Source organism: Rhinolophus sinicus, chromosome 17 (assembly GCF_057876585.1).
Source record: "Rhinolophus sinicus isolate RSI-liver-muscle chromosome 17, RSI-T2T, whole genome shotgun sequence".
Lineage (NCBI taxonomy): Eukaryota > Metazoa > Chordata > Mammalia > Chiroptera > Rhinolophidae > Rhinolophus > Rhinolophus sinicus.
This window is the reverse complement of record NC_142517.1, coordinates 749,235-765,437: the sequence shown is the minus strand read 5'-3', so window position 1 is coordinate 765,437 and position 16,203 is coordinate 749,235. Positions and strand designations below refer to the sequence as shown.

At 48.6% G+C, this 16,203-nt stretch overlaps 1 protein-coding gene across 20 annotated transcripts in view; it reads left to right on the top strand.

The window, feature by feature from the left end:
- The window catches only part of PCBP3 (poly(rC) binding protein 3), a 186,224-nt gene that overhangs the window by 50,289 nt on the left and 119,732 nt on the right, over nt 1-16,203 (top strand). For 4 of the 20 annotated variants that reach the window (XM_074321655.2, XM_074321464.2, XM_074321563.2 and 1 more), the window contains one exon: nt 14,438-14,682. The exons of the other annotated variants lie outside the window; for them this stretch is intronic. The gene's annotated coding sequence lies outside the window, so the exon portion shown is untranslated. The remainder of the gene's footprint in view (nt 1-14,437; nt 14,683-16,203) is intronic. 20 annotated transcript variants of the gene reach the window in all.

The window sequence follows — 16,203 nt, the reverse complement described above, 5'->3', positions numbered from 1 at the left end:
TTGTGTGGGGCTGAAGCTGGGTCTTCCTTGCCCGCCCTCCCCCCACAGAAGCTCTGGGGAACTGAGTGACCCCGGCTCTGTGGGTGCCGCACAGCTCTGAATTTGCTCTGCGCAGGCTGAGTTCATGAGACACTTGGTCCCCCAGGTTGGGAGAAATTTGGAGTCCAGGCTGGCCTCCTGCAGTCAGAGGTCGCTGTGGCCTGTTTTGTTTTGGGCTAAAACCATGGTATTTGCTCTTCTTCCTTGGTTGAGGTCTGTCAAAAGTGTGAGCTCCCATTTAGCACACATGGGGCCCCCAGGGCAGATGCCCCCGAGCTGCTTTTGTGAGTGTGCCTGCTGGGCAACCCGTGCCACCCGTCATCATGAAGTGGTCTTAGGAAGTCTTGGGCCAGCATGTTCCGTGGGTGGCCCCCGCCACTGCCCCGCTCCCTGCAGGTCTCTGCTTGCTTGTTCTCTCCTGACAGGGGAGCCCCAGAAACCAAGACTTCATGTTGGAAGGAAAGAGCCGCTCCAGTGGAGCCCTTGGGGTGCCAGCCCTGCCCCTGCCCAGCCAGGTGGGCAGCCCCTTCTGTAAGAGAACGCCTCAGTGTCTAAGTGCCAGATGACAAGGGCGGCACCTGTGTGGCTGTGTGTAGGTGGCCGGGCGGGGCAGGGCCCCGGGGCTGGGACAGTGCCTCAGTGGGGTCCAGAGGAAAACCCTCCCCTTTGCCGGCTACCGGCAGTTTGCAGGCTGTTGGGACACGGGCTGTGGGGTCTGAGAGGGGTGATGGGAGGACAGCACTGTCCCTCAGAAGGGCGGGAGGGCGTCCGCTCCGGTCACTCTGGCTGCTGTACTGGAAGATTCCCTAGATTCCTCTGCGCCTGGAAGCAGGGAAGTTACAGGCAGTGGCTCAAACCAGAGCAAGACTGCCAGTGCACGGGCGGCTGCTTCACAAAAGGGATCAGCTTGTGCGTGTTCATTTTCTCCTTTCTCGTTTGTGCTTGCAAAGTGTCATCCCAGCGGTAAAATCTGTGGCAAGTGTGGTTACATACACGATGCTAGGGTGTCACACTCAAACCCATGACTGCGAGAGCCTGGCCGGCGTGGCCAGCGGCAGCTGTCACCCAGGACACGTAAGCACGCAGCACCGGGTGTGGGGGGGTGGGGGCGGGGGACGGCTCAGCAGACTGTCTGGAGTGTGCTTTTCCTGAGTAGTTGAAGTACAAGCCTCCTGTGGGGACAGTGACTTCTCCTTTCCCATCCACCGTTACTGCGTCCTGTGATGTTGTTGAAGAGAGAGTCCGCAGATACTGACACACGCGGGGGGGGGGGGGGGGGCTCCCATTTCCTTACAGCTCTGTGACCTCTCCTGGGAGTCCTGCTGCTCAGGGACAGGGTCCCCTTGGTGCCGCTGTCTGTCTGTGCATTTGTCTCCTCGAGCAGGTACCTGTCCAACACGTGCTGCGGGCCCACCTCCCATCCAGCGCTTTTCTAGGCGCGGAGGAGGGTAGGGCACTGTCCCTGCCACCATGTGGCTCATTTCTAGTGGGGGGCAAGAGACCAAAACAGGACATGGCGTAAAAACACAAGCCAGCACGTGACAACTGGATTGGAACAGAAAGACTGACAAAAAGGGTGAGGGGAGACTCCTGGCAGGTGGTCCAGGGAGACCTTTCTGAGGAGGTGGCTGTAGAGCTGGTGGCCACACACTGTGTCACCAGCTGGAGCAGCGGAGCTGGAACAGACCCCAGGTGGAGTGGAAAGGGGGGGCAGCTGGGAGGTGGGGAAGGGGTGGGTGGGACGCGCAAGAGAGCTGTGTCGCTCTCCCACCGAGGGTCTGGGTGTCATCCTTATGCCCTGGGGTGTCAGGGCCCCTTCCGTCCCTTTCCTGAAGTTCACTGGCTACAGCCTGCAGGGGAGCAGATGGTGGACTGAGATGGGGGTGGTGCTCAGAGCTCAGGGACTCGCTGGAGGAGGGTCAAGGAGGCGGGCTGAAGAGGGGGGCCAGGGGCCTGAGTAGCTGAGACGGGTGACCTGGAGGGTCAGGATTGGGGTGGGAGGGAGTCAGGACTGGCCTTGGACTTGAGGTCTAGACGTCCAGGTGGCTTGGTCAGGTGGCAGATGGCCGGGATAGGAAGGTCGCCTTGGGGAATTAGCAGGAAAAAAGAGTATTTATGGCTGTAGCCCAGGTGGGTTCACCTAGGGAAGTGAGTGTGCTCAGTGGCGAGGAGCCGAGGACCCAGGGCCGCCCCCAAGCCTGTGGCACGAGCCCCCTGTGGCCCTGGCTCTCCTACCCAGGTCCCACTGTGCTCGTGGGCTTGGCGGTGCCCACACGCTCACGTCCCCCCAGGTCCGCACTTGCTGCCATCAGTGCATCATCCCCTAGGCCCGCGCTTGCTCCCGTCAGTGCCTCACTAGCCGCCAGCCGCAGGGAGCACCGGAGCCGACCTGCCCTCCCTGGCTCTGCCCAGCAGACAGCTCGTCTGTGGCTGACGTTTATGTCTCCCTCTTGGAGGTTTGTGCGTCTTAGATTTCTTACACCATGGCATTCAGGGGGGGGAAAGGTGTCTCCTTGCCTCCCCCCCCTACACACTCTTGGGCGGGGCTCTGGCCTCTTTCGTGTGCTAATTATTTGCCTGCCATCGGTATGTTTCCTTTGGTGAAGTACTGGATCAAACATTTGCTCATTTTAAAAATTAGGGTGTTTCTTAGTGAGTTTTGACAGTTCTTTATACATTCTGGAGAGAGTCCTTTATGGGGCACTTGTTTTGCAAATATTTTCTCCCAGTGTGTAGCTTGACTTTTCATTTTTGTATCTTTCGAAGATCAGAAGTTTTAAATTTTGATAACATTCAACGTATCAAGTTTTTTCTTATATACATCATGTCTTGTATCATACTTGAGAATTTTTTGTGAAACTGGAGGTCTGTAAGATTTTCTCTTATTCTGTCTTTGGGAAGTTTTGTAGTTTTGGCTATTACATTTAAGTCGGTGTTTTATTTTGAATTAAATTTATATAGGATTTGAAGAAAATGTCAAGGATTTTTTTTTCCTTTTTTTTTTTGTATATGGTGTCTTGTTGTTCCAGTACCATTTGTTGAAAAGGTTATCATTTCCCCTTTCAATTATGTTGGAACCTTTGTCAAAAATCAATTGACCATATGTGTGTATATGTTTTTAAGGGTACCTAGGGCTTGATTTAATCAGGAACGGTGAGACCGGCACACACGGAAAGGCCTGTCCTGAAGGAAGAAGTGTGTCCTCACAGGTCCCTAGAAAGAGAAGGCAGGCCCCCGATGTGGCCGCATGGGAAGCACCGGGGTGGGTCAGGAGGCAGAGGAGGTCTGAGCATCCGGGGACAAGAGCTTAATTGTGGGTCAGCAGGTTTGGATGGGCAGGCTCTGGGACAGAGGGGCTGTCCCTGATTGGTTCCTGGCCCTGTGTGACGGGCCAGGGGGACAGTGGCCCAGAGCTAGGGCCCATAGAGGAGGGGGGTGGGCCGTGGGCTCCGATTGGTGGGTTTGCATGTGAAAGGAGCCCCCTCCCAGAGGGGGGCATCATTTATCCTCTCTCTAGGAAGTGACTGACTCTAGGACAGCCCTCCAGGGTCCCGAAGGCCCAGGTGTCCGAGCGAGAGAACACAGAAAATACAGACACACTCAACAAAGTGTGGACTATTTTTGGGCTCTTTTCTGATGCTTTGATCAATTTGTTTATGACTAGCTTCATCATGAAATAAGACTGTAAGTTCTCGCACCTTGTTCTCTATTTCAGAGTTGTTTTGTCTGTTTTAGTCCCTTTGTATCTCCACACACATTTCAGAATCCGCTTTGCCTGCTCTGCTTTGACTGAGATTGCTGTGGCTCGATGGATCACCTTGGTGCGGTGGGCATCCTGCTGCCTAGTGTCGAGAGGGGCATCCTGGCTTCGCCCTGGTCTTAGGCGTCAGTGTCCGTCCGGCACCCTGGGCATGTCAGCAGTGCTGTGAACCTGAGCTCCTTCATCTGGTTCAGAAAATGCGCTTATCGTCCAAGTTTGCCCAGATTTTCATGAGTGATACTGAATTTTATCAAATGCTATTTCTGCATCTATTGAGATGATCATATAGTTTTTCCTTTTTAGTCTGTTTATATGGTCCATCCATGTAAAAATAAATTACATTGATTTTTTAAAAAAACATTAAGCCAATTGCATTTCTTGTCGAAATCCACTGTCATGATTTTTTTATACTGTAGGGCTTGGTATGCTAAAATTTAAGAATTTTTTATGTTTGCATCTGTAGTTATGAAGAACATTGTGTATTTACTTCTAGTGTCGTTTTGTGGTTTGGGTATCAAGTTTAATGTTTGCTTCCTAGACTCAGTTGGGGAAGTGTTCTCTTATACTCAATTTTCAGAACAAGTTAGTAACGAGTCGGTATTATTTTCTTCCTTGAATATTTGGTAGAATTCACCATCGAAGCCATCTGGATTGGTGCTTTTATTGATGGGAAGGTGTTTAGCTTGAATCCAATTTTTTGAAATCATATATGGTTATCTAATTCTTCTTGAGTGAGTTTTGATAGCTTGATTTTTCTAAGAATTTGTTCCATCTAAGTTGTTAAATTTACTGCCATGTAATAATTTCTAACAATCCCTTATATTTTATTATTCATTTTTTATTCAAGTAAAATTCACATAACACCCAATTAATCAATTTAACACGTGCAGTTCAGTGGCATTCACAGTGTTGTGCAACCACCACTCAGTTTCAGAATTTTTAAAAACTCATCACAGAAGAACACTCCATATCCATTAAGTAATCACTCTCCCTCTCTCCCTTTCCCCATCACATGCACACCAGTAACCTGCTTTCTGTCTCTGTGGATTTACCTATTCTGGATATTTCATTTAAATGGAATCATATGGTAAGGTGACCTTTTGTATCTGGCTTCTTTCACTTAGCACAATGTTTTCAAGATTTATCCGAGTTGTAGTGTGTGTCAGCACTTCATTCCTTTTTATGACTGCAGATTATTCCATTGTGTAGCTGTATTACGATTTGTTTATCCAGTCGTCCGTTCATGGGCATTTGGGCTGTTTACACCTTTTGGCTATTGTGAATAGTGCTGCTGTGAACAAGCATCTGATTGCTGCCGTTTTCATTTGTTTTGGGTGCATACCTACGAGTGGAGTTGCTGAGTCATAGGGTAATTTGATGTCTAATTTTCTGAGGAACTGGCAGACTTTTGCACAGAGGTTGCACAATTTTACATTCATACCAGTGATGTGTGAGGTGCCTGTTTCTCCACATCCTCATGTTACTTGTGATCTTTTATTTATAGCCACTTTAATAGGTGTAAAGTGGTATCGCTTCATGGTTTGACTGCTTTTTAATGTCCTTTGTATCCACAGTAACAGTCTATTTATAATTATGGATACTGGTAATTTGTATTGTCTCCCTTTTTTTTCCTGATCAGTATGGCTAGATGTTTATGAAAGAACGAACTTTTGGTTTCATTAATTTTCTGGTTTTTCTTATTGCTTTCCAGCTCATAGATTTCTACTCTTTATTTCTTCTGCTGTCTTTGGGTTTAATTTGCTCTTTTTCTTTCTAGTTCTGTAAAGTAGAAGCTTAGGTTATTGATTTGAGATCTTTTTTTCCCCTAATCTAGGCATTTTAGTGCTATAAATTGCCCTCATAGTACTGCTTTTGCTGCATTCTACACTTTTTGATACCTTGTGCTTTCATTTTTACTCAGGTCAAAAGCTTTCTAATTTCCATTGTGATTTCTTCTCTGACCCATGTGTTATTTAAAAGTGTGCTATTTATTTTCAGGTAGGTGGAGGATTTTCAAGGTATTTTTCTGTTATTGATTTCCAATTGAATTCAGTTGTGGTCAGGGAACATTTTCTGATTTCAATCTTTTAAGTTTTATTGGAACTTTTTTAATGGCTTAGATGTAGTCTTTAAAAATATTCCATAATCACTTGAAAAGAATATATATTGTGTTGTTATTGTGTAGAGTGCTCTATATCTGTCAGGTAAGTCATGTGGGTGATAGTGTTGTGTGAATATCCTATATCCTTTTTCTGATCTCTTTAGTTAGTTTGACCCCTTCATTATTATGTAATGCTGTTTTAAAACTTCTGATAACATTCTTTGCTCTGAAATCGACCTTTTTCTGATGTTAATATAGCCATTCCAACTTTCTTTTGATTAGGGTTTGCATGGTATATATTTTTCCATCCTTTTTCTTCAAACCTATTTGTATGTTTATATTTCAAGTGGGTTTGTTATAAATAACATATAATGGGGTCCTTTGTTTTTTTTTTTTTAATCCAATCTTAAAATCTATTTCAATTAGGATGTTTATACCATTTATGTTTAATGTCGTTATTGATATAATATGCTGTTGGTTTTCTATGTGTCCCATTTATTATTAAATCCTCTTTTCCTGCTTAATTTTGGATTGCGTACGTTTTATGATCAGTTTTATCACCTTTACTAGCTTATTGGTTATCACTTTGTTTTTAGAGATTATTTTGGGATTCATTGTATATGTCCTTACTTATCACTGTCTGTCTTCAAGTAATATTATACTGGTTCACTTGCAGCATAGAACCCAGCAACAGTAACTTCTACCTCACTTCTCCTGGCCTTGATGCTGTTGTTGTCATGCCATTTTACTTCTGTATTGCTACAAACATTTATTTATGCTTTAGTCTGTTACCTCTTAAAAATTAATAAAAGAGGCATTTCTATTTATTCATGAATTTTGTGTTTCTAGTGCTTTTCATTTCTTTTGTAGATGAAGATTTCCTTATATCATTTTCCTTTTGTATGTTGGACTTAGTTTAATGTTATTTGTGTGATAGTTCAGGTGTGTTAATGATGAATTATTTTAGCTTTTGTTTGTTGGAACAAGTCTTCATTTTGCCTATGTGTTTGAAAGTTATTTTCACTTCTATGGTATTTCAGGTTGACAATTTTTCCTTTATTACTTTAGAGATGTAATTTCATTAACTTCTGCCTTGCATTATTTCTGAAAAGTCCCCTGCCCACCGTGCCTGTGCTTCTCCCTCTGTGTATGTTTCTTTTTGGTCTGGCTGCGGTTGAGATTTTCTCTTTGGGTAAATCGATTATGGTGTGCCTTGGTTTAATTTCCTTCATGTTTTCTTCTGAAGCTCAGGGATTATTGACCTCCTTGGATCTATGGGTTCATAATTTTCATCAATTTTGAAAAATGTGTATCATTTCCTTTTTTTTTTTTTTTACCATGTCTTAGACCCCATTTCTTTAAATATGTTTTTATCTCATCCTGCCCTCCCCTGTAAGTCTTCAATTTCACATAAATTTCTTTCTTTCTTTTAGAGGAAGAGTGGCTCTTTCCTTCTCAGGTTCATTTTATTTTTATTTTTTTTTATTTGGGGAAGGGGAACAGGACTTTTTTTTTCTATTGGGGAACAGTGTGTACTTCCAGGACTTTTTCCAAGTCTAGTTGTTGTCCTTTCAATCTTAGTTGTGGAGGGCACAGCTCAGCTCCAGGTCCAGTTGCCATTGTTAGTTGCAGGGGGCACAGCCCACCATCCCTTGGAGTGGGAGTCGAACCAGCAACCTTGTGGCTGAGAGCCCGCGCTCCAACCAACTGAATCATGTGGGAATCGAACCGGCAGCCTTTGGTGTTAGGAGCACAGAGCTCTAACCGCCTGATCCCCCGGGCCATCCCCCTCAGGTGCATTTTAGACACGTTCTGTCTGAGAGATTGTTTTGCCTGCACATTGACTCATCTTCCCTTTTGTAGTGTCTGATGTAACAGGAATCCCGTCCGGTGCCTGTTCATCTCTAGGTGTTTGATTTGGGTCTTTGTAAATGCTTTTCATGTCTCTCCTTAGCATGTTATGCTTTCCGCTGTCCTCTTAAACATACACAGTGCATTTACAACAGCTGTTTTAGGGACCTTGTGTACTAATTATTTCCATGTGTAATATCTGGATCTTTTTCTTATTGATCAACTATTCTCATTATGAGATATATTTTCATGCTTTGTTTGCATACCTGGTAATTTTTGAATACATGGAAGACATTGTGAAATTCATGTTGTTGGGTTCTGTATTCTTTTACATATTTTAAACTTTCTGTTTGGAATGCATTTAAGTTTGCTGGAAAGTTTAGATCCTTTGGTGGTTTGTTGTTAACTGTTGTTAGACCTTTCCCAGTTCACTCCACCAGTTTTCTCCTTACGTGGCCCTGGTGTAGTTCCAAGAAGCCGGCGCAGTGGCCCATGTCATGAGGTTCCCCGGCCAGTTGTTGGGCATGAACCATTCCTAGAGAGAGGAACCGACAGCCACCGGTATCTGTTTCTTGCTCTTGGCCCTTTCTGGCGGCAGGTATATGCTCACTCCCACGTGCTGGCCGGGTCCAAATGAAGACTCAGGTGCCCCCCCCACCCCCCACCCCTTCCCAGGTCTCTGGAACATTTCCCTGTGGCTCTCTCCTTTCTGGCCCTCTGCCCTGCTCATTCCAGCTGCTGTTGCCTTCCTGAATCTCAACCCCGTTTCCTCATCTCAGGCCTCCGCCTGGCTTTCCTGGATTCCCCCTTCCTGCACTGTGGCCTGGAACTCTCCCCACACTGCAGGCTGGGCGATCAGGCTGTGTCGCATTGTTTCTTTCCCTCGGGGGTCACTGTCCGACGACCGAACACACTGTCTCAGGTCTTTTGTCTGGTTTTCACTGTTTGATGTAGGAGAGTCAGTCCGATCCCCCCTTTTCTGTCACAGATGGAAGTGGACACCCTCCTGTGGCGGTTTCTGACACCCCCGCCTTCAGTGCTCATGCACAGAGGCCCGTGGGCGCCTGCAGAAGGCGCTGGTGGTGCTGACCTGCCTCTGACGGCTTTGCCCGGCAGGCTCCTCGGCCCTGTGGGCTGAGCAAAGCTCTGTTCAGGCTGGAGCTGAGGGAACACCTAAGCAGTCTTCTCTACCACTCCCCACAGATTGAAACGCCTTGCGAATCCCCTGCCCCAGACCTCTGCCAGCTTTAGGGCTGTGGGTCAGGGTTTAGGGGAGTCTGGGACTCCGAGTGCTTGTCGCTGTCTCTGAAATTCCAGACTCAGTTTCGAGTCTCACCACTTTTTGAGGAATTCTTTCTTTGGGAAACTGCCTTTGACCCTCCAAATAACTGATTTATGATTACATTTTTAAATCCATGACTTTGGTTTGATAAAATCTGGTATCTAAGGTGACAGGTCATTCTTTGTGTTGTCTACCTAGGATAGTTAGGACAATCTCTAACCCGCGTACAGGGCTCTCGAGCGGCCTTCAGGTGTCCCCAGGGAAGCAGCGGCCCTTACAGCTGGCACCGAGCTCACGTCTTTAAACCGAGTGATTCTTTCTACAGCCGTCCATGTTTAAAGTCTTGCTTGCGTGTGAAGCCACGTCTTGCTGCCCCTCCTTGTGGCCTGGTTTTGTGTCACACGAGGGACCTGTTAAAGGTCAGGGTGCAACAAGAGTGTCAGTGCTATGCACGATTTCCTTCTGGCTTCTGTGGAACCAAGATTTAAAGAGAGGCACTTTCCGCCTTTTCTATTAACCTTCCTTCCAAGTCAGCCTGAGCACACTGTCCCGCAGGGGGCCTGAGGGCCGTGAGTGTACACTGAGCCCACGCTCGCTCTGTTTGCCCCCTGCTCCTGCACGTCCCATGGGCTCGGCAGTGATGAGTTTGCACTGGGACCGCGATGGCACGTCCGGGCTGTGCGGGCACCTCTTTTGTGGCTGTTACTCCAGTTTTGCAAAACTACCTTGAAATGATTCCTTTTAAATTTATCCTGAAGGTGTCTTCATTTTTCTAAAACTCACAAGTACTACTTCCTACAAGTTTTCAGCAGTGTTGTGCGCAATACTAACGTAGTCACAGCAGCAGCTCAAGTTCATGAAGCGCCTGGTGTGTGTCAGCCGTGATGGTCAGAATACCTCGCTCCGTCCTCAGTGTCCACGGCGCGGGGAGGTGACGTCACTGTGGTTGTCAGTGGTAAGACGGGGGCTTGATCCGCGGCCTGCGCCCTCGGGAGCCCGAAAGCCGCTTCATGATGGCGTGAGGTGGTGTGCGGTGCATGACGCGGTGGGCGCGCGGTCATCGTCGATGACAGCCGCCTACGTGACGGACGCCTCTGTGTGCTTCCTGATGGGGGGTGTTGTGCGGGAGACCCTGCTCGCTGCGCCATTTGTCCTGAGGCGCGTCCTGCGGGGTCTCTGCTCCCGCTCCCCACACAAGAACGCAGGATATGGTGAGGCCAAAAAGGAACACCCACGGAGCCATAGGTAGGGGAGTCATACCACTATGGTCTCACTGGAGGCTGGGTTCACTGGACGTGCGACCTGCTGTCCGTTTTTCTGCCAACCAACCGACGACTCTCCTCCACTCTCCTCCCCAACCCTCGGCTCTCCTCCGTAGCCACAGCAGTTACACTAGCGACCAATTGGCCATCTGGCTACAGCTGATGGCCAACCAGCCACAGCCGATGGCCAACCAGCCACAGCCGACGGCCACCCACCACCCGAGCCAGCACCCTTCCACGTGAGGCTGAGAGCCTGTAAACTACTTTCTGGGACTCTGGCCCCACAGGGGATAAGCGGGAGCTGCGCGTTGGTGTGAGGGCGTCCAGAACTCAGCGTCTGCCCTTCGCGGGGTCCTGAGGGCAGCCCCTTGTGGCCGCCGTGGAGAGCCACGCAGGCCCAACCCACTGGGCTTCCACAGCCACTTCAGCAGCCCCTGCGGGAGAGACGGTGGCGGCGGTCGGGAGCGCGCGCACGTAGGTGTCGGGCTGGTGAGTAACCCGACTCCTGAGACGGTGGGAGGGGAGGGTCCTCGCTTAACAAATGGCGTGAACGTGATCTTGTCTGCTCTGCAGTCCGCAGATACTCACTGGGTGCCGGTGACGGCCAGGCTCTCTTCTGGAATCCCGCCTCCTTTAGCTTCCGTCCCGTGGGGCCTACGAAACTTAACTGTGAGGAGCGACACAGTGTGGCAGGTGGTGGCGTGTGCTGTGGAAGAGACAGGGCGAGGCTGTGGGAGCGCTGAGTGGGGTTCTGCGTGGACGATCAGGGCGCCGAGAGGGGGCCTCGGGACAGCCTTGACGAGCTCTGGGTGATAGGCCTGGTGGCCTCACGAGCGGCAAGGAGGCCAGCGCCGCAGGAGGTGAGGGCAGAGGGCAGCGGGGATAGTCGGGCCTGGAGGGTTAGCCGGAGGCCAGCGGGCTCACTCTGTGCTGTGGCTGGGCGGGCAGCCAGGCAGTCTGTTTTCTGTCTGTGTCAGGTTGTTTTTTCCAACTCACGCTGTTACGCAGAGGACACCCAAATCTGTCCTGGCTTGGGGCTAGTGTTGTAATTGTGCAAATCTCGATCCGGTTTTCCCAGAGCCTGAAGGACCGTCCTCTGGAACTCAGGCCTATAAACGAGGCCTTGTGAGCTGGGCCTCTCCCCTAGGCTTCGGTGTTGTCCAGATTCATCCTCCTGGCTGCAGTTCTGGGGATGAACCTTGTCTGGGGTTCAATCACCCGGTCTGTGCTGCAGTCTGTGGGCCCCCTGCCAGGGAGCCAGAGACAAGCCGTGCGTTTGGGCCACCAAGACCTCCATTCGGAGGGCTGCAGCGGGGATCTGGGAATCCCTGAGGCTTGGCTCAGTACAGGCATCCAGCTTCTTATAGGGCGCCTGTGGCCGCTTCTGCAGGTGGGGAGGGAGGGAGCTGTTAGGAGCACTGAGCTGGTGGGAACAGAAATGGCTCTGCTTCCTTTAGCAGTCTTGGTTGAGTCCTGCAGTGTCTTCCCGTGGGATTCCCCCGGGAGGGAGGGGGGGGGTGTGACGAGCAAGAACAGAGCTCATCTGCAGTGGATGGTGCCCAGGGGAAGTGGTAGCTTTGGAAGGACTTGGATTTCATTTGCACATCTTGAGAGCTTTCCACACTTCCTTAGATGGAGGTGAAGGGCAGCCCAACATAGGGAAGCCAAGACGGCCTCGGCCTCTGTGCGGGGCCTGGCTGGACCCAGCTGGGCATGTTTGACACAGGGGACTCCGGGCTCCGACAGCTGGTTGGTGGTGCAGCCCACGCCGGGCCCAGCTCAGGACTGACCTTCGACTACACCGAGACAGGAAATTAAGAGACAAAAATAACAGAACTTGGTTGAAGCTTGTACTTACTTGGAGGTCTTTTTATTCTTTGGAACACTGAATTGGTTATTTGCTTTTCACAGTTTTTCCCCGTCTGTTGCAGTAAGGTAACAGCTTTCACTAGAGAATTGGAAAATTCAGAAAGTATGAAACAGGACTTCGAAACTCACCTAGAGTGAGTAGGGACGGAACATGCAGAGCTCCCTGACCAGGCTCCTCGTCAGGGGCCTTCCCGCTGTGTCCTCCTTGGTGACGCCTCAGCCCACAGCCTGCACGTCACAGGCAGCCCTGTGCTCACGTTCTCACAAACGCCGGGGCTCCTTCCTGTGGTTGAGTCTGCTGGGCATAGTCATAGCACGGTTCCCCAAGAGACCACACAGCCCCATGGACTGGCTGCGGGCCTTGGGATGGCCTCCAGCCCCTGCCAACCCAGCCACACCTCCCTTGGGGCGGGGGGTTGCTTTATCTGAGGCCATTCTGGTACATCTGGTCTCCCTTTCTCAGATCCCAGTCTCAGCTGATGACCACGGGCTCATCCCTCTCCCTTGGAGCTTCCAGGGTGGCCCCCTGCTTGCTCAGGGACTTGCTTCTGCTCCTGTGCTATCTCTCCTGGGCCTCAGTTTCTTCTCCCTGACAAATCGCTTCTGTTAGCATCCAAGTTGACTCAATAGTTCTCATCTTAAAAAATTCCTCCCTTGATATTCCGCCAAAATGGCAGATTAAATTCACCGTGACCTTGCTTCTTTAAAAACCCACAAGCCACTAAGGTTGAGAGATGACGGGATTTGGGAAGCACACAAACAAGCAGGGGACCTTGCAGATCTGAAACACGGAAAGCGAAGAGGTGTGTGTGTGTGGGGGGGGGGGAAGGCAAATGCATTGCAGCCGGCCTTGCCCCCACGTCTCAGGAATGATACTACCATATATCTCTGAAATTGGGGCGGGGGAGGCAGTAAAGATGGGCTGAAACAGGAAATGGGTGGAAAGCCTGTTGACAAGTAGTCATCTGCCCAGCTCCCCTCCCTGCCAGCCTGCAGCCCTTTCTGCAGCCTGGCTGAAGACTGCAGGTTCCTCCCCTGTGGGGGTGGGGGGACCAGGAACCTGCTGGCACAGCAGAGGGAACTGTCCTAAACAGGAAGTAGGGCCAGCCCCTGCCCTGTTGGTCCCAGAGCACTGGAAGCCTGGGATGGACCTTGGATGTGAGTGGAGGGTGCCGGCCTGGGAGCAGGGAGAAGTGGCCCAGGAGGGGCTCCTGGGCTGTTCCCTGCTGTGTTTGGGGGATCCCTGCCGTAAGCACGAAGCCTGCAGAGCGCTCAGAACACACTGACCTGGAGCTGGTCCTGCTCTGAGAAGGGGGTGCAGCAGGAGGAACGAATCGGGTCCCAGAGCTCTGCGTGCACCCGACACTGGTGGACGGAAGGAGGGAAGCGTTAACACTGAGAGGACCAGAGAGGGCAGGGCAGGGGCGGGGCTGGGAGGGGAACGTCGGCTGTCATAGGAGGAGGTTAGCCAGTGATGAGAACGGAGGGCTGGGGAGGCGAGAGAGAGCACCGCGAACCTGGGAATTAGAAATGTGCAGATAAAGAGCAAAGAGGGTGAAAGAACCCGTAGAGCTGCCTGTGGGAGGGGACCCTGTTTCCACCCTAAGCTCGTGGAATTCTTTGATTTTTAAAACGTACATTGATGATTTTCTTAAAAATAAAATGAAGAGGTTATATAGCAAATACTGTTTTACAAAAAAATAAAATTATGAAAGCAGGGCCCCTTCAGCCATGGCCAAGCTGGGCCGTGTGGCCATCTGGTCCTTTCCAGAGGGGCATCCTTCGCACCACTTGGCCAGCTCGGTGGCCTCTGCCCTCCCTCCCAAAATTTGTGGGAAGTGTCCCCCCCTCAGCTCGAGAACTCTGTAGCTTTAGTCCATAGAGCGACCCCTTCCTGTGGTGTGTTCTTTCTCAGGTACCCCAGGTTTGTTGTGTCACCTCCTCCTGCATGCGTCCCCCTTGCCCCCCAGTGTGATTCGCTCCGCCACTGCCACAGCCCACCCTGCTGTATGGCTGACTGGTGCAGGGGACTCCGGGGACCATGGCACGGCTGCAGACATTTCGGTCTGTTTCACTCCAGCCTGTGTCAGGGAGTAAGATGCCTACACACTTCTGTGCCCTGCTTTTAAACTGCATGCTGTGCTGCAAAATGTTCCATGTTCCCCGGGTGAAAATAGAATACCATTGTCTAAAGGTTGCATAGTTTCCACTGTATGGATGTAGGTATTTATTAAATCATTCCTTTTTTGTTTTGTAATTTGTGTTTTTCTCAGCTCTGTTGCTAATGTGGGTAGTAGAGAGGCGGGCGGCCTCGTGCAGAAGTCAGCCTCGTCTCCGTGAGGCGGAAGCAGTGTCGTCCGTGTGGAGTTCCTGGGTCAGAGCACGTGGCTGTTCTAGAAGAGGCATAATGTGTAACTGCCAGACTGACCTCACGATGGCCGGCTGAGACCAGAGGAGGTGCCTGTGTTCTGTATCCCCGAGAGCACTGCAAACAGAGCAGTGGACAGCTTGCCTTAGAGTTAGTCTTTTCCTCACTTGTAAAACAGTCGAGTTTTATTGAACACGTTATGCTTTTAATTCCGTGGCATGTATTTTCCCCAGTCGACTCATTCACCTTTTAATCTGATGTTGGCGTTTGGGGCAGTTATATCAATATTTTCCTTTGTGATGTCCTCTTCTGGGTGTTCACCTGCAGAAACCTTCCCCGTCCTGAAATATGGGTAGTCGCTTACATTTCCTTTTCTGCTTTAACTTTTTGCATTGACCTGTGTAATCCATTTAGGATTTATTAATAATTTGATATATACTATTAGGTGAAGGTGTAAGTTATTTTTTTCTTCTAATCATTAAAAACACTATTTATTTAAAAATACTTTATTTTCCCAATGACTTGTGCTGCTACTTTTATCCTCTATGGGCATCTTACATGAAAATATTGTATATATAGTGTCTGTTTCTAAATTCTCTAATTGATCTGTTTCTTCTTGTGCTGGTACAACTATTTTAATTATTTTAGTTTTATGTTATATTTATTTGCTAACCTAATTATTTAAAAAATATTTTGGCTATTCTTGGCTACTCATTTTCTAGATGAAATTTAGAATGATTTTCAAGTTAAAAAAGTTAATCAGACTGCAGTTTCATTTCAGATGGATCAGATTTATAATTTAAATTGTAAACAGCTGAAATTTTAACAATATAAATTTTTAGTATAGAAAGATACTATTTCTCCATTTAGTATGTTATTAGCTTTCAGTTACATTTTATAGCTTTCATGCTATAGGTACATTTTCTCTTTTGAACTCATTTGCTACTTATTTATGTTATCTGGTTACTGTAATTGGGACTTTCCCCATTACATTTCTTAAATATTTAAGAGTGTGTACAGGACAGCTGTCAATTTTTATGCATTTGGACGTGCCTGCTGTTAAAATGCTTTTAGTTGCTGTAGGTTTCTAGTTGGGTTTTGACTTCTGCACTTGACCCAAATGCTTTCACCAGGAAGCGTGCTTGCTGTCTGGTGAGCGCTCTTCTTCAAGTAACAGAAGTCGTCTTCTAGCGCTAGTCTCTTAAGTTGTTTGAGTTTTTTACTAAAGGAGTTCATTGCTGCTATTCCAATAGTCACGTGATTTTCTCCTTTCATCTCCTAATAGAGAATTCCCTTGATGAAATTCCAAGTGTTGATTCTTGGAATAAATCCTATTAGTTCTTCATTGATACTTTTTAATAGTCTTCCAATTGTAATACCCTCCCAATATTTCATTTGAACTAGGATAAGGGTTAGTAATAGAATTAGGGCTGGAGGTCAGGTTAGTGCCAGGGTGGGGTTAGTGTGAGGGGTAGGGTTAGGGATGAGGTGATACTGCCCTATACGTTCATTTGTTCCCCTAATTTTTAATTTATTTCGGTGTCATGTAAATGATAGCATGCTTCCATAACATAATTTGAGAAACTTTCCCTATTTTTCTATCCTTTGTTTAACACATTTTTTATCTTCTGTTTGGGAAAGCAAATATTGTTGGTCTAACATATGATGGAA